The sequence below is a fragment of the Dromiciops gliroides genome, chromosome 6 (genome assembly GCF_019393635.1).
Source record: "Dromiciops gliroides isolate mDroGli1 chromosome 6, mDroGli1.pri, whole genome shotgun sequence".
Classification (NCBI taxonomy): Eukaryota; Metazoa; Chordata; class Mammalia; order Microbiotheria; family Microbiotheriidae; genus Dromiciops; species Dromiciops gliroides.
The window spans coordinates 51,125,991-51,149,213 of NC_057866.1; the positions used below are offsets into that span (position 1 = coordinate 51,125,991).

Genomic DNA, 23,223 nt, shown 5'->3' on the forward strand with positions numbered 1-23,223 from the left:
TGCCAAAATTATAAAAAAAGTCTGGCACTGGGGAAATAGAAAAGTTGATCAGTAGAATAGATTATATAAGCAAGAGAAGGAAATGTGTATAAATTGTCTAAATTTTTATAAACACAAGAACACAAAGTGATCGAGTAGGATTCTTTAAAAACAACAACAAAAACAAGCAAGAACTACTGGGAAACAAGATAGATATTCAGCAGAAAATGTGTTTAGGCCTTCATCTTAAACATAGATTTCAGTAAATTAAAAAAGGATCAAACAAACAAATATATATATATGTCACACACAACTGTGGGTACAGGATAGATATGTAATCAGTCAGCCAGAACAGGTAATATTATTTTAAAAAAGCAAATAGACCACCACTATATTATAAAAAACATTTTTAAAAGCTATCATACAGGGGCAGCTAGGTGGTGCAGTGGATAAAGCACTGACCCTTGATTCAGGAGGACCTGAGTTCAAATCCAGCCTCAGACACTTGACACTTACTAGCTGTGTGACCCTAGGCAAGTCACTTAACCCTCATTGCTCCACAAAAAAAGCTATTATACAAATAAAATAAATACAACAGGAATAATAAGAAAGGACTAGACAAATATTTGCATGCTGCTGAGTCTGACATCCAAAATATATAAGGAATTATTACAAACATAAAAGAGCCATTTTCCAATACAGACTGTTAAGATGAGGTTGGACTAGTTTTAGATTATGCAGCTGTTCTAACTTTTCTGATAGAGCAATTTCAGGAAATGCTATGCAATCCAGTTCAGATGAAGTACATCTTGTGTGAGATTTCTGAGTGAAATCTTTTTGGGGATAATTAACCAATAACTAAACTCAAAGATTGGTGCTTTTGATGACTTCTACTTCCATTGATCTCCTCCAGCATGAAGTGGCACTCTAGCCACGGAGGCTCATAGGGTTAGCTGAATATTATGATTTCATTTAGTCTGATTTCATGTTTTTGTTGGATTGAATTGCTAATTTTGAAGAGGAGACTGTCACACACACACTATGTCATTATTTCCACATTATTAGGCAATCTCTCACAATCCTATGGATAGTGTAGAGATAATTTACTGGATTATTGTACATCTATGTGGCATTACTCTACTTTGAAAGAGTATTGATAATGTAAGATATAATGGGCTTTTTGTTAATGCCCAAAGGACCTAACCAGAGGAGATTAATCTAGACTCATTGAATTAAGTGAGACTGACTGAGAGCAATTGACTTTGTTGATTAGCCTACTTAAAGTTAATTAAATTAAAACCATACCTGCCTAACTCCCAAGAGGGAGTGTTCTCAGAGGCTGTGAACTAGGACATCAACATGAGACCACCCTCAACCAATCAGCTGAAGGACATTTGCTTCCGGGGAGGGGGACAGGAAGTAGGAAAGGAGGCTGGCTCCCTGGCTCTGGCCTCTTTGTTCTGGGAACCTTGGGGTTGGTGGCTTGATGGAAGGAGAAGAAGTAGTTCATTCTGAACCCTAATTTCTGAACTCCATGTGTTCTCTCTTTACTAACCCCTAATATACTTTAATATATGCTTAATGCCTAAACTGTTGCTGAAGCTTCTAATTTAGAAATAAATCCTAGCTAGTTTCCCCACACACTGGGGCAGAAAAAGGCAACCACACACATTAGGTTTTAAATGTCACAATAAATTAGCTTAATATCAACCCAAAGAGGAGTCTCATATGGCAAGATATGACTTTTTCCTAGAGTTTTTTACTGTTTGACGTCAGTGATCAAGATGAGACATAGAAGATGTATCCTATTTGGGTATCATAGAACAAAAAGGGAAGCTACCTAGTCAAGTCAAATCAACAAGTATTTATTGTTTTTAATTTTTTGGTTTTACTTGTGATATATAATTTATTTTATACATATATCAAACAGATATAATATATACAAAGGCACATGTATTACATATATAATGTAAATTTTCTACATCATTACATTTAGACATACCTAGATATATTCTAATACATATAACTTAGTATTTAGTTCCTTAAATATCTATTTTATAAATAACAAATACATATCAGTTTATATAAATAATTTATATGACAAATTTGTTTAGTATAATTACTATATAAAATAATACCTAAATAACTCCATAAATGCACAACACATATATGTATATATCAATACATAATACCTCCTATACCCTTCCAGCACACTCCTCTCTACCTTTCTGGATTAAACATTTTTATTAATATATTTCTATTCCTATCTCTAGCCCTCCATTGCCCCCTTCCCCTCGCCTCTCCTGAGGTGGGTAAATAATCTGATATGGTTTATACATATGTGATCATAGAAAACATCACCATATTTGTCACTTAATGAAAGAATGTGAAAAAATAGATGTCCCATCTGTTCCATCAATAGCAGTTTTTTTCCTGGAGATGAACAGTATTGTTAAGGGCTAAAATTCTAGCTAAACTGTCCTAAAATATCTAATGAGTGGTCGCCAATAAATATAAGCTTTAGCAAGAGTTAGACTTTTAAGCATTTATTAAGGAGAATAAGAATTTGGTAAAGAGAGAGAGAAAGGCCTAGATTCCTATCTATTAAAGGGAGAGCACATTTCTAGCTCCGCTCTCCACCAGAGTCCCAAGGAAAGAGCCTCAGAGCAAGAGTCAGTCTCTTCCTTCCTCCTCCACTAGCCGCGTCACTCCTGACGCCAAAGAAAAGACTCCTGGTCTTGCCCTCAAAGACCTTCACTTCATGGGTGAACTCTCTACAGTAAGTCTCCAGCAGGTGGCGTTATTCCCATTCGTTACAGTATGTTTCATCAATATTCCTTTGGGATTGGCTTGCATTGGATCATTGCATGCTGATAATAAGTCAAGTTATTCACTGTCTTCATCAAGCAATATTGCTGTCTGTGTAGAGTATTCTCTTGGTTCTGCTCACTTCCCAATACATCATTTCATACATGTCTTTCCAAGCTTTTCTGAAGTTCTTAATTTTTCCAATAATTATATATTATTGGGATTAATTGTTCTTTACAAGTATGGTAGAGGAGCAGCTAGGTAGTGCAGTGGATAAAGTGCTGGCCCTGGATTCGGGAGGACCTGAGTTCAAATCAGGCCTTAGACACTTGATACTTACTAGCTGTGTAACCCTGGGCAAGTCACTTAACCTTCATTGCCATGCCAAAAAAAAAAAAAAAAAGAAGTAAATATGTTGTTGACTTTAAAATATGGCAAAGATAACACTAAAAAAAAACTTTGGTAGAAATTCACTTGTGAATCCATCTGGTCCTAGCAATTTTTCAACTCATTGAACTTCTCTTTCTTAAACCCAGATGTTATACTACTTTTGTGTATACATGTTAAGTATTGATATGACTTCATTGTCCGTGGTACCCCTCAGCAAAATACATTTCCCTCCCCAACTTCCCCAACTAGATAAATTTTTGGCCTCTGTTATGACTGAAATAATAATTGTTCTCCTGCTTTCCTTGCTCCAGCCCGAAGCATAATAGATCCCAGTCCAACTCTCTACATTCACCCCACACCTCAAATGTGTTTCACATTTATAGTTATGATGACTGTCTATATCTATCCATGCATTTTTCATTCTGCTCATCTTTCCCATTCGTACCTCTCCACCCTCTTCTTTCCCACAACTGCCTTAACTTATGATCACCACCTTCTCCAATATCCCTCCTCCATATCAGGTCACCCTCCCCCTCCATTATCACCATCCCTATCTAAACTTCCCTGTAGGTAAGATAGATTTCTATATCAAACTGAGTGTATCTCTTGTTCCTTCTTTGTGCCAACTTTGATGAGAGTAAGGTTTAATCTTTGTCCATGTCCCCTATCTTTCCCTCCATTATGATAATTCATTTATGTATTTACTTACATACTTATTTATTTTGATTATTTTTGTTTTTGTTTTTATGCCTCTTTGTGTATGTGTGTGTTCACCCCATTCAATTTCTCCCTTCTTCTTCCAGAAATGTCTTTTTAGCCCTTTATTTATTTTCTATGGTATTATATCATCATCACCTTATAATCACACCCTCTGTCTACATATAATCTTTATAATCATTCTTATATTTACATTTTTAGACTTACAAATATTGTCATACCTTAGATATTACCTTATGACCACAAGCTTTTTACATATACTCATAATTATTATTGAGTTATTGAGAATTACAAATATTATTTTATCATACAGAACTAGAAATAGTGTAACCTTATTAAATTTCTTGGTTTTCTTTCTTGTTTCTTTTTTACCTTTTTATGTTTCATTTGAACCTTATACTTATGTTCAACTTGAACCTTGTATTTGGAAGTCAAATTTCCCATTCAACTCTGGCCTTTAATCAAAAATGCTTTAAATCCCTCTATTTTGTTAAATGTCCATTTTTTCCTCTGAAAAATTTAAATTTAATTTGCTGGGTATGTAATTCTTGGTTGTAAACCTAACCCCTTTGCCTTCTGGTATGTTATATTCCAAGCCCTGTGATTCTTTAATGTGTAAGGTGTCAAATCCGTGTAATTTTGACTGTATCTCCATGGCATATGAATTGTTTCTTTTGGTTGCTTGCAATATATTTCTTGGATCGGTGAGTATTGAAATTTGGCTATGATGTTCTAGGGAGTTTAATTTTGGGATCTCTTTCAGGCTGTGATCAGTGGATTCTTTCAATATCTATTTTGCCCTCTGGTTCTAATATTTCAGGGCATTTTTCTTGATAATTTCTTCAAAGATATTATCCAGACTTTTCTTTGGTCACCTCTTTCAGGTAGTCCAATAATTCTTATATTATCTTTCCTGGATCTATTCTCTAGGTCAGTTGTTTTTTCAGTGAGAAGTTTTACATTTTCTTCTATTTTTTTTTCTTTTCTGATTTTATTTTGCTGCATCTTGGTGTCTTATAGAGTCACTAGTTTCCATTTGTTCAATTTTAATTTTTAAAGAATTATTTTCTTCATTACTTTTTGTAATTCCTTTTCCATTTGGCCAAATCTGTTCCTTAGGAATTATTTTCCTCAGTAATTTTTTGTATTTTTAAATTATATTTTGTATTTCTTTTCATGATTCTGCTGCATCACATCCAGTCTTTCCTCAACCTCTCTGAATTCGATTTTCAAAGTCCTTTATAAGCTTTTCGAGGAATTTATATTAGACTGAGACCAATTTGTACTTCTCTTTGAAGGTTCATCTGTAGTCATTTGTTACTGTCCTCTCTATATTTGTGTCTTGAGATTCCTTTTATTGAATTAGCTGTCAATAGTCAAAACTTTTTTCAGTGTTGTTTTTTTATTGTTTTTGTTTTTTTCTACTCATTTTTTGTCAGCTGGGCCCTGGAGGAGTGGTCCTTTTGATCTTCAGGTCCTGTGGTGGCAACCTGCTGCTAGGTTGCTACAGTAACCTGCTAGTCTTTTAACAGACCCTTGAATAGTAATTTTTTTTTTTTTTTTTGTGATATGCTAAATCCCTGGGACTGCTTTTGCTCTGGACATACTCTCTTGCTGGGGGATCACCAGGGGTGGGAATCTGTTGCTGACCTTCTTGGGAAGGCTTCACTACTGTTCTGCAGGCTCAGAGGTCTGTTGTAGGCCTCTGCTATGAGCCCAAAAGCTGTTTCTGTTGCTGGTGCTCCTGGACCTCACTTCCCTCCCACCCAGGTAAGACAGACCTCTCCTGTTGGGCTGGTAGCTTGTTTCCCTGTTCCTCTGTGAGTTCAGAGGCAATTTTTATGTCAGTTTAGAGGGGAAATCTGGGAGAGCTGCAGTGGGTTGCTTCCTCACTTGGCCATCTTGGCTCTGAACCTAACAAGTATTTATTGAGCATTTACTATGCGCCATGCATTGTGTTAAGTGATGGTATACAAAGCAGAACAATCCCTTCTCTTAAAGAGTTCACAGTCTGGAAGAATTAATATTTGGAATTATCTAAGCTGGTGCTTAGATCTAGAGTGGTGTACCAAAATTATTGAGATTAAAAATGACCAAAAATAAATGTAATAATCTGCACTATTTCAAAAAAATTAATTTATCTTATCATATAGGAAAAATAAAATGTCTGAAGGATGAATGTTAATATTGAAGAAGGCTATGAACTTATAGAATATATTCCTGAGAAAATATTGACAATATGTGTCCCCCAAAATATTATTTTATCTACCACCAGCTTATCTTTCTATGAGATCTCACAGCCTCCCTTAAGGGGAAACCATCATGGTGGTCTCAAGACCACAAGCTTAATCTTATAACAAACCATTTCTCAATTTTGGACACCTGATTGGCTTAGTCCATTGAAGTTTAGAACTCCCAAGCTCGAGTGGTATGATGTCATATAAATCAGAATGTTATATTATAACAACACCAGCCTCAGCCTCTCCTGTAGTAAGGATTACAGGGGTCAACCAATCACCACTCATAATGCCGGTAAGGTAGGTTAGAGTCAGGTTGTCAAACAGAAAAATTTTGTATTTGATCTCAAGTGTCATAAATAATGTAGTTTATTGAACAGGGCATTATATGGTCAGACCTAGGCTTTAGAGAAATCACTTTGATAGCTGTGAGTAGGATGGAGAGGGGATAGACTCTGACATTATGTGTGTGATCATGGGCCAGTAACTTAACCTCTTTGTATTAGCAGAGTTCCCATCACAGATCTTTGACTTATGGGTGTAATAAACTATTTATTTCCTGCTATTTATATTCCTATTTAAATTTAAAGGTTTTATTTTAATTATTTTGGGGCCTTTTAGTATTATGTAATACTGATTATATGTAATATATGATTTATGTTACTTGCAAGGTAGAATGTGAGAAAGTGTTGGCCTTTAAATAAAGAGGACCTCGGTTCAAATCTCACCTGTAACACTGTGTATAGATGAGTCATTTAATCTCCTCATTCCTCAGGAATATCTACTAAGTTATAGATGTATTGAAATCACAAACCCTCTATTTATTATGATCAGCTTTTTATTTAAATTCTGCTTTATATGATATCATAATTGAAACACTGATACTCTTAAATTTGTTTTTCTATATATTATTAAGTTTAGTATAGCAGCAATTTATGTAACTTAGCATATCAGTGACATTTTTATTTTAAATCTGTTTTTAATAGACATTTGTATTTTTATTTGTAATTTCACTTATAAATCTCTTTGTATAGGCAAATTTAGCCTTTTCACATTTAATGTCATAATCAGGCTACCTTTTATTCTTATTGTTATAAATTTTTCTTTTTGATGAATTATAATATTTTATTTATTCTATAGGGTTTTTTCCTTTTTAATATTGTAAGGTAATTTAGTATTTTTTAGTTCTATTTGATTTATAGCTATTTTTTTCTTTTTACAATTTTTCCCCTTTAATTTAGAATTTTGCTTTTCCCCCAAATTGCATGTAAAAACAATTTTAATGATGATTTTTTAAACTTTGTGTTAAAAAAAAAACCAAAAAACAAACTTTGTGTTCCAAATTCTCTTCCTTCCTCCCTTAAGAATGCAAGCAATTCAATATGTATACATGTGTAGTCATGTAAAACATTTCCATATTAGGTTATGAAAGAAAACAGACAAAAAACCTTAAGAAAAAGGAACTTGAAAATTATGCTTTGATCTGTATTCAGACACAATTCAGTTCTTTTTCTGGAGATGGATTGCATTTTTCATAAGTCCTTCAGAGTTGTCTTGGATCATTGTATGGCTGGAAATAGCTGTCATTCACAGCAGATATTCAATATTGCTGTTATTTATATACAGTACATTTCACTTTGCATCAGATCATGTAAGACTTTCCAGGTTTTTCTGATAGCATCTGCTCATCATTTCTTATAGCACAATTGTGTTCCTCATAATCTCCTCCAAAATTTGTTCAGCCATTCCCCAATGATGGGCCATCTCCCCAGTTTTGAATGCAACTTTTTGGGTTTTTTTAATCTCTTTTTTGGATACGCCCTAGTAGTGGTATTACTAGGTCAAAGAGTGTACATGATTTTATAGACCTTTGGCTTTAGTTCAAATCGCTCTACAGAAATGGTTGAATCAGTTTACAACTTTTCCAAGAGTGCATTAATGTCTCATTTTCCCCCTATACCCTACAACATTTGTCATTTTCCTCTGCTGTTCTATTATCCAATCCAATAGGTATGAGGTCATACCTCTTAATTGTTTTCACCTGCATCTCTCCAATCAATAGTGAGTTAGAACATTTTTCCCATATGGCTATAGGTAGCTTTGATTATTTCATTTGAAAAACTTCCTATCTTTTGATCATCTATCATTTAGGTAATTAATAAATTTGACTCAGTTCTCTATGCCTTTAAGAAATGAGGTCTCTCAGACAAACTTGCTTCCCTCCATCCTATTCCCTCCCCATGACATTTACTCTATTTTCCATCTTCTTTCACCCTTTCCCTCCTCAAAAGTGCTTTGCTTCTGCTTGGCCCCTACCCCAATCTTCCCTCCCTTCTATCACATATGCTCTTATTCCCTTCCCTCCTTCTTTCCTTCAAGGGTAAGATAGATTATATACCCAAATTGAATGTGTAGGTTATTCCTTCTTTAAGCCAATTCTGATAGAGTAAGGTTCATTCACTCCTCAGTCACTTCCCCCATCTTACCCCGCTACTATATAAACTTTTTTCTTGTTTCTTTATGTGAGATGCTTTACCTCATTCCACTTCTCCCACTTTCATTCCACTTTCTCCCAGTGCATCTCTCACCCCTTAATTTTATTTTTTTAAAGATATCATCCCTTCATATCCACTCACACTTGTGCCCTCTGTCTAAATATACTCCATCCAGCTGCCCAATAATGAAAATGTTCTTATGAGTTACAAGTGATCATCTTCCCATATAGGAATATAAACAGTTTTTAATATCCCTTATGATTTCTTTTTCCTGTTTACTTTTTTATGCTTCGCTAGGGTCTAGTATTTGAAAATCAAACTTTCTCTTTCTGGATTGTGATTGGTGGATTCTTTTCAAGTTCCATTTTACCTTTGGGTTCTAGATGTCAGGGCAATTTTCCCTGATAATTTCTTGGGAAGATGATATGTAGGTTCTTTTTTGATCATGGCTTTCAGGTAGTCAAATAATTTTCAAATGATCTCTCCTGGATCTATTTTCCAAGTCAGTTGTTTTTTCCAATGAGCTATTTTACATTGCTTCTATTTTTCATTCTTTTGGTTCTGTTTATTGTTTCCTGATTTCTTCTAAAGTCATTAGCTTCCATTTGCTCAATCCTAATTTTAAGGAATTATTTTCTTCAGAGAGCTTTGTATATCCTTTTTCACTTGGCCAATTCAGCTTTTCAAGGCATTCTTTCATCGTTGGCTTTTGTACCTCTTTTACCATTTGGCCCAGTCTGTTTTTTAAGGTGGCATTTTCTTCAGTATTTTTGTGTCTCATTTACCAAGATGTTGACTATTTTCATGATTTTCTTGCATCACTTCATTTATCTTTCATTTTTTCCTCTACCTCTCTTACTTATTTTCAAAGTAATTTTTTGAGTGCTTCTACAGTCTGAGACCAATTCAAATTTTTCTTGGAAGCTTTGGATGTAGGAGCCTGGACTTTGTTACCTTCTTCTGAGGGTATATTTTGTTCTTGTCACGTAGAAACTTTCTTGGTTCAGCATTTTTTTTTCTGTTTGCTCATTTTCCCAGCCCATTTCTTGACTTTTAACTCTTTGTTAAAGTGGGGCACTGCTTGCAGTGTGGAGGGCACCCTGTCCCAAGCTTCAGGCATTTTGAGCAGCTGTTTTTTAAATATTCTTCCTAGGAATTTGTAAGGCCTTAGTTCTTCCAAAGTGTTATGATTTAAGGAGAGGTATGTTTACTACTCTCCTGTCCTGTGATCTGCTCTGCAAGCGAACCACAGGCCTGCTTTTCTGCCCTGGCACTATGAACAGAGAACTGCTCCATTGTGGCTGTAAGTTCTTATGTGCTTGTGCTCCTCCCCTGACTGGGACTGCCACCCAAGACTGTGATCCAGTATCCTTGTCTTCAAAGATTGCTCTGGTTAAAGCTCATCAAGGTTGCATGTCTAACTTTGTTATCAGTCTCTCTGGAAGTCAATGGTCCTCCAGTGATAAACCTCTAGTGCATCACTGGGCTTGTCCTCACAAGCATAGAGATAGTACACATATCCAGAAATTAATGAGGCTATATGGTGCGACTGGAAAGCACATTGCATTTGAGAGAAATAATACCTTGATTCTTTGGAATTTATTAATTATAGATCTTGGCCAAGTCATTTCCTATCCTGAGGCTCTCAGCTCCACTTGTCTACAAAATGAGGGGAACTGGATAAGATTGTTATTGAAGGTCCCTTCTCATTCTAAGTCCTTTAATTCAAGAAAATTGGGAACTCTAAATCTTATGCTGTTCCTCAGGTAATGAATGTTAGAGACTCTTGAATTTTACCAGAAATAACAAGGGAAAACTCATTAATTTCAAACATTATATATTCAATAGTTGAGGACAAATACTGGAGAAATACGCTTTTGGGGGGGTGGTCCAGAAGCAACTGGTCTCTTTGTCACTCAACACAAATGAAAATTTAAATGGCCATGTCTAATTCATTTGCCTCAGTTCTGGCAAAAAGGACCTCTGTAATCTCCTTCCAGCTAACTGTTAGACCCTTTACCATCTGTGGACTGAGTTCTACTGTTGATTTAGAGACTCCCAAGGACAGCTCTTGGTTGCTGGGGCTAAGTCTGTGCTGAGGTTGGATCTGCACTGCAGTGGCCTGCACTCCACTCTCACACTGGCACAACAGACCTTTCCTGCAACCCTCTAAGTTGTCTTTGACTGGAATATGATTTTTACCCTATACTTTTGTGGGTTCTTCTGCTCTAGAATTCCCTTATGGCATTATTTGAAGGTATTTGGAGGGGTGTTGGGGAAAGCTCAGGCGAGTCATTGCCTTTCCTCTGCCATATTGACTCTGCCCAATCCAAAGCTATTCTTAAATGTAATGGTACTACTTTATTCTGTTAGCTATTGTGCGTTCTTATCTGAATTTTGATCATCTGTGTAGTGGAGATTAGGGTTGTAATCAGGGGTTGACTTCCTTGTCCTTAACTTTGAATTACTTTGTTTATTTTGCCTTAGTTTACGGAAACTATGCCTTATTCTATTTGTTTTTCTTCTCCACCATCATTTTTTCAACTAATGTTCTAAGATCATAAATGAACAAAGTAAAAAGGTAAGGAGTATTCAGAGTTGAGGCATTGTTATCACATAGATGGTAAAAGGTTAAGGGTTATGATTAAGGATAAGGTAGTTTTAAACTCCTTTGTGAGGGCAATAATAAATAGTTTATCATGGAATCTGTGCTTGACAGAATTGAATATGGCCAGAAAGAAAATAATGGACTCAGTAAATTGAGGCAGATTAAGTGCCAAGAGGTCCCACTAAAAACCAAAAGCCCTATTAGAGGTTGGGGAATGTGGAGGGAAGAAAGGTGAGAGGAAAATAATGTGTGCAAATAAAATGTTCATGCAAAAAATAAATATGACATAAACAAGAAGGTCACAGAGGTCCAGGGCATGGTTTTTTTTTGTTTGTTGGTTTTTTGGGGTTTTTTGTGTTTTGGAGCTAATGAGGCCTGGTTAAAAGTAATGGTTTGAGGGGGCAGCTAGGTGTTGCAGTGGATAAAGCACCAGCCCTGATTCAGGAGGACCCAAGTTCAAAGCCGGCCTCAGACACTTGACACTTACTAGCTGTGTGACACTGAGCAAGTCACTTACCCTCATGCCCTGTGCCCCCCCCCAAATTAATGGTTTGGTAGAAAGAAAGAGCTTGTCATTGAAGATGGAAAAGAATGGGACAGTAGAGAACAATAGCTGCTTTTTGACAGCTATAGGACTATAGCTATAGTGGCTATAGGACTGGTTAATATAGATTCAATGAAGAGAAGCAAAAAAATGTAGGCATTCAGGGTCTCTCTGGAAGTAGTATTGAGGAGCAAGGAGAAGGTTAAAGAAGAAATTATAGTCCAAATTATGTGACAGCTTTGACAAAATGTGAATTTTTTCAGAGGAAATATTGTCTTGACTACTGCTTGTAGAACTAGATGATGGGGGAGATACATAACTTATATGAGACATATTTCTCACTCTCATTGAGCTTATAGCAAGAAATTGACACATAAATAGAAAAACTGTGATATTAATATGTTAAGTACATTTGAGGTAATGATTTAGTCATTTGAGATCTGAAGGACAAGGTTGCTATCAACTGAGGATAATTAGGAAAAAATTTCTCAGAAGAGATAGCATTAAATTACTCTTATCAAGCCTGAATAGAGGAGAGAAGAACATTTCAGGCATGACAAAAGCCCGTATGAGAATAGCAAAGAGTAGGCTGAGTTTGAGGGTAAGAGAGGAATTCAGTTTGACTTTGTGTATGAGCATAGAAAGTAGTAATATGGTGCAAATTATGGGTAGCCACAAATTGTGGAATGTCCTTGACAGCTTGATAAATGAGTTTTAAATTAACTCAGTAGGCATGTGAAACAACTGAAGATTTTTAGTCAGGAGAAGGGCCCAAGTTTTCATGTTTGTTTTAATTCTTGGATGACCTATCTATGAAAAAGTATCTTCTGGACTTCTGGGTGGAGCCAAGATGGCAAGAGAAAGGCAGTGAGCTCCAGAATTCATGGACATGATCACTGCAAAACACATCCAAATAACACCATAGGAAAATGCCTGGAGCAGCAAAACTACAGAAGAATGTGCTGAAATAATCTTCTAACCAAGAACGGCTTGGAAGATCAGAAGGAGGGAGCTGCTGTGCTAACACAAGAGTTGAGCCCAAGCCCACAGTCACCCTGACACAGAACCAGTCCCAGGAAGGCCTCACCAGAGAAGGAGACCCCCAGAGCCTCTGAATCAGCTGAAGCACCAGTGTGTCCTGGAACTAAACTCCACAGTCTGGAGTGGGCTGAGCCCCTGGGCAAAGGGGAGACTACAGGGGTCTATGCTGGTGATAACGCATAACTTGGATATTTACACCCCTGCTGAGAACCAGAGAGGTGGATCGAGTAGCAGTGGCCCAGGTGGGGTAGGGCCACAGGCTTGTCTGAGCTGACAACCACAACACACAGAGCTGGTTGATTAGCAAGTTGGTCTGGGGTCATCTAAGGACCAGGGAATAGGCCAGGTGAGTGAAGAACCTGATTCTCCTTAAATCATACCACCTGGGACTTCTTAAGCTTGGGATACTGCAGCCTGGAAACAGTGCCCCACTTTAAGGTGCTAAAAGTCAAGTAAAAGAAAGGCAAGATGAGTAGACAGAGAAAGGTGAGGACCATAGAAAGTTCCTTCAGTAACAAGGAAGACCAAGGGGCACCCTCAGAGGAAGATGTCAACATCAGGGCCCCTATATCTAAAGCTTCCAAGAAAAATATGAATTGGTCTCAGGCCATAGAGGTGCTCAAAAAGGACTTTGAAGATAAAGTTAGAGAGGTAGAGGAAAAAATGGGAAGAGAAATGAGGGAGATGCAGGAAAGATATGAGAAAAATTTCAACAGCTTGAAAGTCAAATTGGCCGAAATGTAAAAGGAGGAACAAAAGCTCTCTGATGAAAGTAATTGCCTAAGAATGAGGATTGAACAAATGGAAGCCAGTGACTTTATGAGAAACCAAGACACAATAAAACAAATCCAAATGAATTTTAAAAATAGATGGCAATGTGAAATATCTTCTAGGAAAAAATACTGACCTGGAAAATAGGTCCAGGGAGAGATAATTTGAAAATTATTGGTCTACCTGAAAACCATGATCAAGGAAAGAGCTTAGGACTTCGTCTTCCAGGATATTCTCCAGGGAAAATTGCCCTGAAATTCTAGAAGAAGAAGCTAAAATAGAAATTGAAAGAATCTAATGATCACCTCCAGAAAGAGATCCAAAAGGAAAACTCCTAGGAATATTATAGCCAAATTCCAGAGCTCTCAGGTCAAGGAGAAAATATTGCAAGTTGCCAAAAAGAAAGAATTCAAGTACTGTGGAGCCCCAGTCAGGATAGCACAAGATCTAGCAGCTTCTACATTAAAGGACTGGGGGGCATAAAATATGATATTCCAGAGGGCAAAGGAAACGGGATTACAACCAAGAATCACCTACCCAGCAAAACTCAGCATGATCTTTCAGCGGAAAAAATGGAACTTTAATGAAAAAGAAGACTTTCAGATATTTGTGATGAAAAGACCTGAACTGAATGGCAAATTTGACTTTCAAGTACAAGACCCTAGAGAACCATAAAAAATTGGAGCTGGGGGACATACCTGGGGTTATACAGTGGGCAACTGTCTTGTGTCTGAGGCCAGGCTTTACCTGGGATCCCCTGAGTCCAGGGGTGATGCTTTGTCCATTGTGTAACTTAGCTAGGTGATGACATCTTTAGGGTTAAATTGAGGGGTGAAGGGAATTCACTGGGGGAGGAGGAAGGGCAGAGGTGAAATCCTACAGGAAAGAAACAGGAAAAGGCTTATGAAGTGGGGGAAGAGATGGGAGTGGAGGAGGGCAGTAAATGAATTTTACACTCATCAGAAAAGGCTCAAAGACCTCAAACTCATCAGAGCTGCCTCAAGGAGGGACTAACAGATACACCCAACTGGGTGTAGTAATCTGTTTAATCTGGGTAGTAAATGAGCCTAACACTCATCAGAATTGGCTCATAGACCTCAATCTTATTAGAATTGGCTCAAGGAGGGAATAATGTACACACTCAATTGGGTGGAGTAATCTCTCTAACCCTGCAGGAAAATAGGAGGGGAAGGGGATAAAGAGAGAGGGGCAAAAGAAGGCAGAGTGGGGGAGGGGACATACAGAAGCAAATCCCTTTTGAAGAGGGATAGGATGAAAGAAGATGGATAATAGAATAAATATCATGGAGAAGGGAATAGGATGGAAGGGAAACAGTTAACAATAGTAATCATGAAAAAGAGAAAAGGGGGAAAAATTGTACAAAAAATATTTATAGCAACTCTTGGTGGAGGCTAAGATTCTCAGTTAATTGAGGGAATGCCCATCAATTGAGGAATGATGGAAAAAACTGTGCTATATGATTGTAGTGGAATGGTCTTGTGCTACAGGAAATGAAAAACAGGATGATCCCAGAAAAACCTGGAAAGACTAATGAATATTGATGTATAGTGAAATGAGCAGAGCTGGGAGGACATTTTGTGTAGTGACGGCAGTATTGTTCAATGAGCAATTGTGAATGACTTAACTACTCTCAGCAGTGCAATGATCCAAGACAATCCAAAGGAACCAATGAGGAAGCTAAATATGCACCCCTATAGAAAGAACTGATAAAAAAGAACACTTGTGGATTGTACATATATAACCCGGTTGCAATCTTGCGGAGAGGGGAGGAAAAGGAGGGAGGGAGAAAAATTGGGAACTCTAAATCTTATGAAAATGAATGTTGAAAAATACCCTTACATGAAACTGAAAATAAAATAAATGTTTGTTGCTGAAGATTAAAAAAAAAGTATATTCTAAGATTCCATTGTTCTTACCGTTTGTTGATTATGAGAAAAGATTTGATTTGATAGAACCAAATGCTTCCCTATGAGTTCCCTTTTTTTTTTACAAGATGTTTTCCCATACATCAAAGCATCCAAGATTCCTTGAATCATATAAAATCAAACTAAGATGGTTCAACTACTCTTGGATGATGAACATGATGAGAGGAATAAAATATGCAGATGTATGCTTGCTAAAGGTGTTTCACACATGTGATAGATAAAGTCCAATACAGAGTACAAGTCAAAGAGAGATGTCATTTGTGTGTGGTGAGGTCCTCCAGATGCTCCCTTATTGTGAATGGCATTGTGCTAATTAAATCAATCAAATCATTGCAAGATGTCCTGGAAGAGATCTGTAATCACTCGAAGAGTTTGGCTACCATCCACACAGTAACAATTAAGTGTATCAGAAACATCTGTTGCCTACAGTTCAACATCCATTTGGATGGATAACCTGTAGACAACCTACCATCTTGATGGGTTTCTGCTACTGAAAGTATGGTAAGACAACAATCAGTTGGATGTAGAGTTGGACATTAGGAGAAGACTAGACTGCTTTTTAGTAAACTGCAAAGCTAAGGAGCTCAAATTTTCCACAAAAGTAAAGACCCATCTTTATTAATTCCAACATGCTACTGATATTGCTGAATGGAAACAAGACATGAAATACAAATATCTCTGAAAAAATTAAAATGAATATCACATAGAGGGGAATACAAAGGTACATGGTAGATGTGAGCAGGATACAGCAAATAACAATGAGGAACTATAAAGAACATGAGTAAAATATGTCATCATGATAGAGAAATAAAACACCATAGGTAGAGTGGTGAGGCTAAGGCCTAATAAATAGACAGCCAAAGCATTCCACTATATTTTCAGTGTGTTGGGAGAAAGAGAGGAAGCCTTTCAGCACTTTGGGTTGGTCTCCTATGATGAATTTTAGAGAAAGACTAGAATAAGAGTCACTAAGGATAGGCAGCCATGGATGGGTTAAGACTGGTTTAATTGGAGGGCATTTCTGAATTAATGAATGTGCAGATACATGAGTAAAGTCAAGTATTTGTATTTTCTATGATCATCTTTCTTAATGTGTGTCCAGGTCTTGTGATTTCATCAGTGTGAATAAATGGCCTGGTGTGTAAACACCTTTTCCCAATGCAGAGTAGCTAATCATCTATAACTTATAGTCTTAGAAAGTAGCACTGAGAAGTTAAATAGAGTGGAACGATAATTTCACAGCCAGTGTGTATATATGGGCAGGACTTGGGCCCAGGTTTTCCTGATTCCAAAGTAGGCTGTCTATAGCCTTTAGCATGCTGTCTCTCTTTTATCTTTTCATAAAATCTATTTCTTATAACTCTTAGTAAGTTAACGTTTAGATAACAGTAATACATTTTAAATGCCTGGTGTGTATAGGATGTACATATGCATAAACATTTCATATTTACAGATATAGTTAAAACATAGGATTATAGATCTAGAGTTGAATAGGACCTCAGAGGCCATCTACTCCAAACCAATTTTACAGATGAGGCAATGACTTTATGCAAATTGCTCAAGGTCACTTAGTAGTAAGTTGCAGATCTGGATTCAGAATTGATATATGATGAATTGGCATCATTGACAATATTATATAAAGGTTACATTTCCTAGAAGCAGCCCAAATAGCTTTAAATTCAATCAGACCGAGTATCATAACATCTTATTGCAAAGTGAGGATAGTCATTACTGAGACTGTTGGCATAATCCCTTTCAATTCATTTGAAATTTGTTTACCTAAAATTAGACTTGGGCTTGGATTAGGAAGGCTTTTTGTAGCTTATGTGTAATAGTTCCTTAGGGAGTAGGGCAGTATTTGCTGATGGTAAATCTGTATGTGCACATTGAGTTTTAATATTCTTGAGATTTTAGCTACCAAATGACTGGTGACTCTAGCATAAAACTCTATGGATTGATGAGTAAAACAAACAAAATAAAAAAACCTGGCCCCTTGTCTCATTCCCTGCCCCCACCTAGAATTGAGACTGATAGCATATCTAAATCATAGAGTATTGCCTGTCCTCCAGGTAATGAATGTTAGAGACTCTTGAGTTTTACCAGAAATAACAAGGGAAAACTCATTAATTTCAAACATTATATATCAAATAGTTGAGGACAAATACTGAGGAAATACACTTTTGGGGGGTGGTCCAGAAGCTACCTGTCTCTTTGTCACTCAACACAAATGAAAATTTAAATGCCACGTCTAAAACCATTGTCACTTCCTTATGGATAATTGGTAAGTAGTTTACTGATTTGTAGCAAGCCCTATAGGCAAAAGTGGGAGGGGGGGAGAGTTAACTAGTAAGATTTCATTTTGAAATTTTAAAAGGTTTGGAATTTACTTGCTTTGCCACTTAGAAGATTAATAGTATCAAGGTAAAGTACAAGATACTGTGGGAGCAATGGCAGTGGGATTCAGGGGTGGCAAATTTTCATTTCATTTCAATAGGAAACACTAAATAGTGAATTAAAGAAATGTCAAAAAACTTTAAAATTTTGGAATATTTTACTTGCACAGTTTGGTAGAGATTCCATTTGCAGAAAAAAATTATAAACATATCAGACTTTTATATCCTTGATTTATTATGATATGATCTATCCTCCCTTTAAAGGTTTGGAAAGATTGACTCAATTTTTATATTATCCATTCAGTTAAATGCCTCGGATATTAGATTCACTATATAGATCTACTGAATATTTTTTTTCTCCTAGACATTTTTGTACAATGGGAATTATACTTTTGAAATTTTCTCCTTTATATAGCTTAACAAAGAGCCAGTGTTTCATAATTTAAAGATGAATCACTTGGGGAAGACAGGATGAACTGACTTAAAATAGCAGGTTACTAGCAAGTATACAAAAGAAATGAAAATGGTGAGAAAATTAGAATGAACAATTATGAAAACAGTTGGAAAGTGAGTTTATAATAATATACCTGAGCTGAAAAAAAAGATAATCCACTCCATATTCATGTGATTTTGATTACCAAAAGAATTCTGATCAGAGGTGCCTATAACTGGAGGAGGTTCTTAGTGAATATTTTTATAATAATTGGCATTAATATTATGATTTTAGGTTTACAAAGCAATTTACTAAATAATTAAATGTGATCATCACACCAAAACCATGAGGTAGATGATATTTTCACCAATTTATATGTGAGTTAGTGACACTCAGAGAAATGCAATAACTTATAAGGGTCATACAGCTGACAAATATCTGAGAGAGTATATGAACCCAGGTCTTCCTGGCTCCAAGTCCAGTAGTCTTCCAGTATATCATGTTGCTTCTTCAGTGAATGATGGGATGTATAGTCAATGGAGCCAAATCCACCATTCCTGTGGAAACCTTAGTTCCTAGAAATCACATCATTATTCCCAATGAAAAAGAAAGCCTGAAAAGGATCTAGAGAATGCTGTAGGGATCAAGCAGTATAAATGTTTGATACTTTAATTATTTAGTATTGGGTGTTCTCCTTTTAAAGTATTCAGAATAGTGTCCCACTTCCTTCTTACATGAATACATTTCTTAGAATAATTAATTATGCCTTTAAACACATCATCAAATTCTGCTCATCTCAAAGTTATAAGAAAATTTTAAGAGGACTATAAATTGTGAACATTTTAGAGACAGTAGAGATAGAATGGAGGAGAAGACTACCAATAGTGATAAGTACAAGTGATGGGAAAGCAGGCCATGTAAGATATGACAAAGAGAAGAGACTCCAACAGACCAGCTCTAAGCTTGAAGGAGAGATGCATTTTAGAGGTCTTTGAAATGTTAAAGTAAATGAGAACAAGGATTCTAAGGGCAGTCCCCCAAATCTGTTGCCTGAAAGCAAAATTGAAATGTGGGGCAGCTCCCTGGGAATACTAAAGCCAAATTGCTCTGGCTGGGAACTTTTTCTCATTTTGTCTTGTTTCCATGTTTTCCAAAGGAGAAAAGTCAATGATGATATGGCTGGAGAAAATCAGAGCCCTACCTTCAAGTTCCTGCTCCAAGAGTGGCTGTTGAATGGAGAAGGACGAGAGGTTCTCTTTTTGCTGTTCTATGCCATTATTCTATGGGAGAATTGGTCCAATCCTGTTATTACAGCTAGGTTGGTACATCCCCTGTGTTCAGCACTGTTTCTTTAGCCTTCACTTTTATATGGATCTCTGCTATTTATCCCAAATACTTTATACTTTGGCACGCATGCTGGGCAGCTGTTCACTTTGTCCATAGGTATTTCCCAAGTGCTTCCACTGTCACCGAACAGTTTCCCCAAGTATCAATGATATTTCACCCTTATATATTTGCTGTCACCCTTTTTGTACTATTCAGTGACTATGCCCAAAAGGGCCTGCAGCCCACCGTGGTAATGGCCATTTTTTGCCCATGGTTTTCTCAGCATGATGATATACACAGTTTTCAGCTTCTCAGTTAATTTTCTTTGACTCCAATATCTCCATGTCTTGTCTTGCCCTGCCCCACAGATCCCGACCCTAGCCTCTTTGGACACTTGCCCTCAAGGAAATCAGCTGTTTATTATTGGAACAGTGATTTTTACCAGCTCTCTCCTGATTGTCCTCATCTCCTTTGTATCCTGACTGTTTTTCTCAAGATCCTGTCCCCCAAAAGCAGGTTCAAAGCCTTCTCTAGCTATGTTTCTCACCTCTTGGGTGCCCTCTTTATTCTGTGAGATTCCTTCCTTGAGTGGGTAACACAGTCCAGTTTTACCTCGGCTCTTTATTATAACCAATTGAAGGAGTGTTGTTTAATGTTGAAGGTCTTTGGTGCTCAGTCTAGGTTCCTCTAAGGTAGGGGTTTGTTAACTGTCTATGCAACTGTTTTTTAAAGTATATTTTGATACAACTGGTTTCCTTTGTAATGACGTATTTTAGTTGCTGAATTTTAAAATATCATTCTAAGAAAGGGTCCAAAGGTTTGACCAGATTGCCAAAGTGCTTCCTGACACCAACAAGGTTAAGAATTCCTGCTCTAAGGGGGAAAAATGTCATGAAGATATGGAATTACAACATACTTTGTACATGATAAAATTAGTGTTGAGAGCAAGACCTGTTCTATAATTGAAATCTTGTTCAAATGATGTCCAATGTGCTGGGAAACTTTGAGATTGTATATAACATTTGGCACATAAAATGCTCCAAATAACTGCATATTGATTGGTTGATTGTGTTTGAATGGTCAAAAATTAATGTAGCAAAACATATGAAAACTGTTAGAAAAAGGTGACACATACTGAGGATAGACTAATAATAATAGCTGGTATTTATGTATCAATATATGGTTACAAAGTGGTTTACATGTATTATGTCATTCGGTTCTCACAATAACCCTGTGAGGTAGTTAGGTCAAAGTATTATTATCCCTATTTGAAACATGGAAAAAATGAAGCTCAAAAGGTTTAAAGGGCTTACTCTAGTTAGCATACTTGAAACCATGCTTTTTGACTCCAGGGCCCATTGCTAGCCTCATTAGCCTTTGACAAGTGGTCTTCCCACATCTGAAGGCACTCTCCTCTCCCCTTCTAAAATTCAGAGCTTCATTCAAAGTATGGCCCTAGTTCCATCAATGCAAAACCTCCCCTTTTCCCCAGTTATTAATGGTCTCTCCCTCTTGAAGGTGCTTCATATTGTTATGTATAGTTTTTGTATTTATTTACTTTTGTGCATGTTGCATCTCCTTGGTAGAGTGTAAGCTCATCAAAAGCAGGGATCATTTTGCTTTTATCTTTGTAACTCTGGTGCCTCGGGCAATGTCTGGCACTTAGTAGACATTTAATAAATATTTGTTGAATTGAGTAGTTGAATTAAGAAAAAAAATCTGCGTCAATGTTTTTTATATTTAAACAAACACACTTTCTTCAAGTGAATTCCTTTTACTGTCTCAAACTCTATGGAAACTGTTGATAATTACAATTGAGAGGTTATGATTGTTTTCACTGATCACAATTTACAAATTGTATATAATAAAACTGCAGAGAAAGTTTTTTTTAAAATCCCAAATTGTTTTCTAAGGCTTCCATACTGGCTTTCATTGAGAAAGAGAAAACTGAAGTCAAATCTTAGGTGCTACTATTGCTCTATAATTTAATAGTAAGCAGTTTTTTTGGGGGGGGGATGCTATCACACTTCCATCATAGTGCACTGCACAAACCTAACAGCTGACCATTTAAATGTCTCTCAAAGCACACTTCCAAAATCTAAAACCCCACATCTCATAATTTACACTGAAACCAAAGGCATTTGCGCTACAAAATCCAGAACACTTCCACCTTACACACTTTCTCTGAATGCTGTGTCACAAACAGTTATCCTTGGTCAAATTATCCCAGGGTAATTATCCTTGAATGGGTAGGTACAGACAGAACACAGAGGACTAGCAAAAAGACCCCTGTAATCTTCTGGTCAATTGTTCAACCCCCTTACCCTCTGTGGGCTGAGTTCCCAGAAGCAGTTGCTGCAGCTGTTGATTCACTAGCTCCCAAAGCCTGCTCCTGGTTTCCTGGGACTGGTCTGCCCCGGTGTGGCTTATGCTGGATTTTGCTCTGTTCTCACCGTGGTGTGACAGACCTTTCCTGTGGACCTTCTAAGTTGTCTTTGTCTGGAAAATGATTTCTCACTGTCCTTTTGTGGGTTCTGCTGCTCCAGGAATTGTCTTATGACATTATTTGAAAGTATTTAGAAGGGGTTGGGGGAGAACTCAGGCAAGTCACTACCTTTACTCCACCATCTTGGCTCCACCCCCAACACAGAGGACTTAAAGGCAAAGAGATAATATTACAAATTCTTTGGTGTGATCCCTTATTCACAGCAGATCCTAGCTTCTCTCTCTGACTTGGTGGCTTGTCTTCAAAGATAGCTCTGGTTAAACCTCATCAAGGTTGCATGTCTAACTTTGTTATCAGTCTCTCTGAAGTCAATGGTCCTCCAGTGATAAACCTCTAGTGCATCACTAGGCTTGTACTCACAAGCATAGAGATAGTACACCTATCCAGAAAAAAAATGAGGCTGTATAGTTGACTGGAAAGAACATTGCATTTGGAGAAAGAATACCTTGATTCTTTGGAATTTACTAATTATAGATCTTGGCCAAGTCACTTCCTATCCCGAAGCTCTCAGCTCCACTTGTCTACAAAATGAGGGAATTGGATAAGATGTTATTGAAGGTCCCTTCTCATTCTAAGTCCTTTAATTCAAGAAAACTATTTTTTTTGCCTAAAATTTATGCACAGCGTGATAAGGATTATGGAAACTTGCAGGGAATTTGCCATAATGTTACAAGATCCTAGACATGAACCAGAGAGGAACATGCAGGTCATCCAGTCTAACCCTCTAAGTCTAGAGAGGCTAAATGACCTTGCCCCAAGTCACAAAGGAAGATGTATAAAAGGCTGGATTTGAATCTGTGCCCTCTGACTCCACAGCCAGGGCTCTGCCTTTTCAATATTCTCTTACCCTACACTGATATCTTAGAAATGTCAATCTGAAATTTAATTCCACACTGACTGATCTGTACCTAGGCTCACGATTGATTTTATTTGCAGGGCAATGAGGGTTAGGTGACTTGCCCAGTGTCACTCAGCTGGTAAGTGTCAAGGTTCTGAGGCTGGATTTGAACTCAGGTCCTCCTAAATCCA

The 23,223-nt window shown here is 37.0% G+C and overlaps 1 pseudogene; it reads left to right on the plus strand.

The window, feature by feature from the left end:
* The first annotated feature begins 19,537 nt into the window (after positions 1-19,537).
* Positions 19,538-20,262, plus strand: LOC122731978 (annotated as a pseudogene).
* Positions 20,263-23,223: the final 2,961 nt, after the last annotated feature.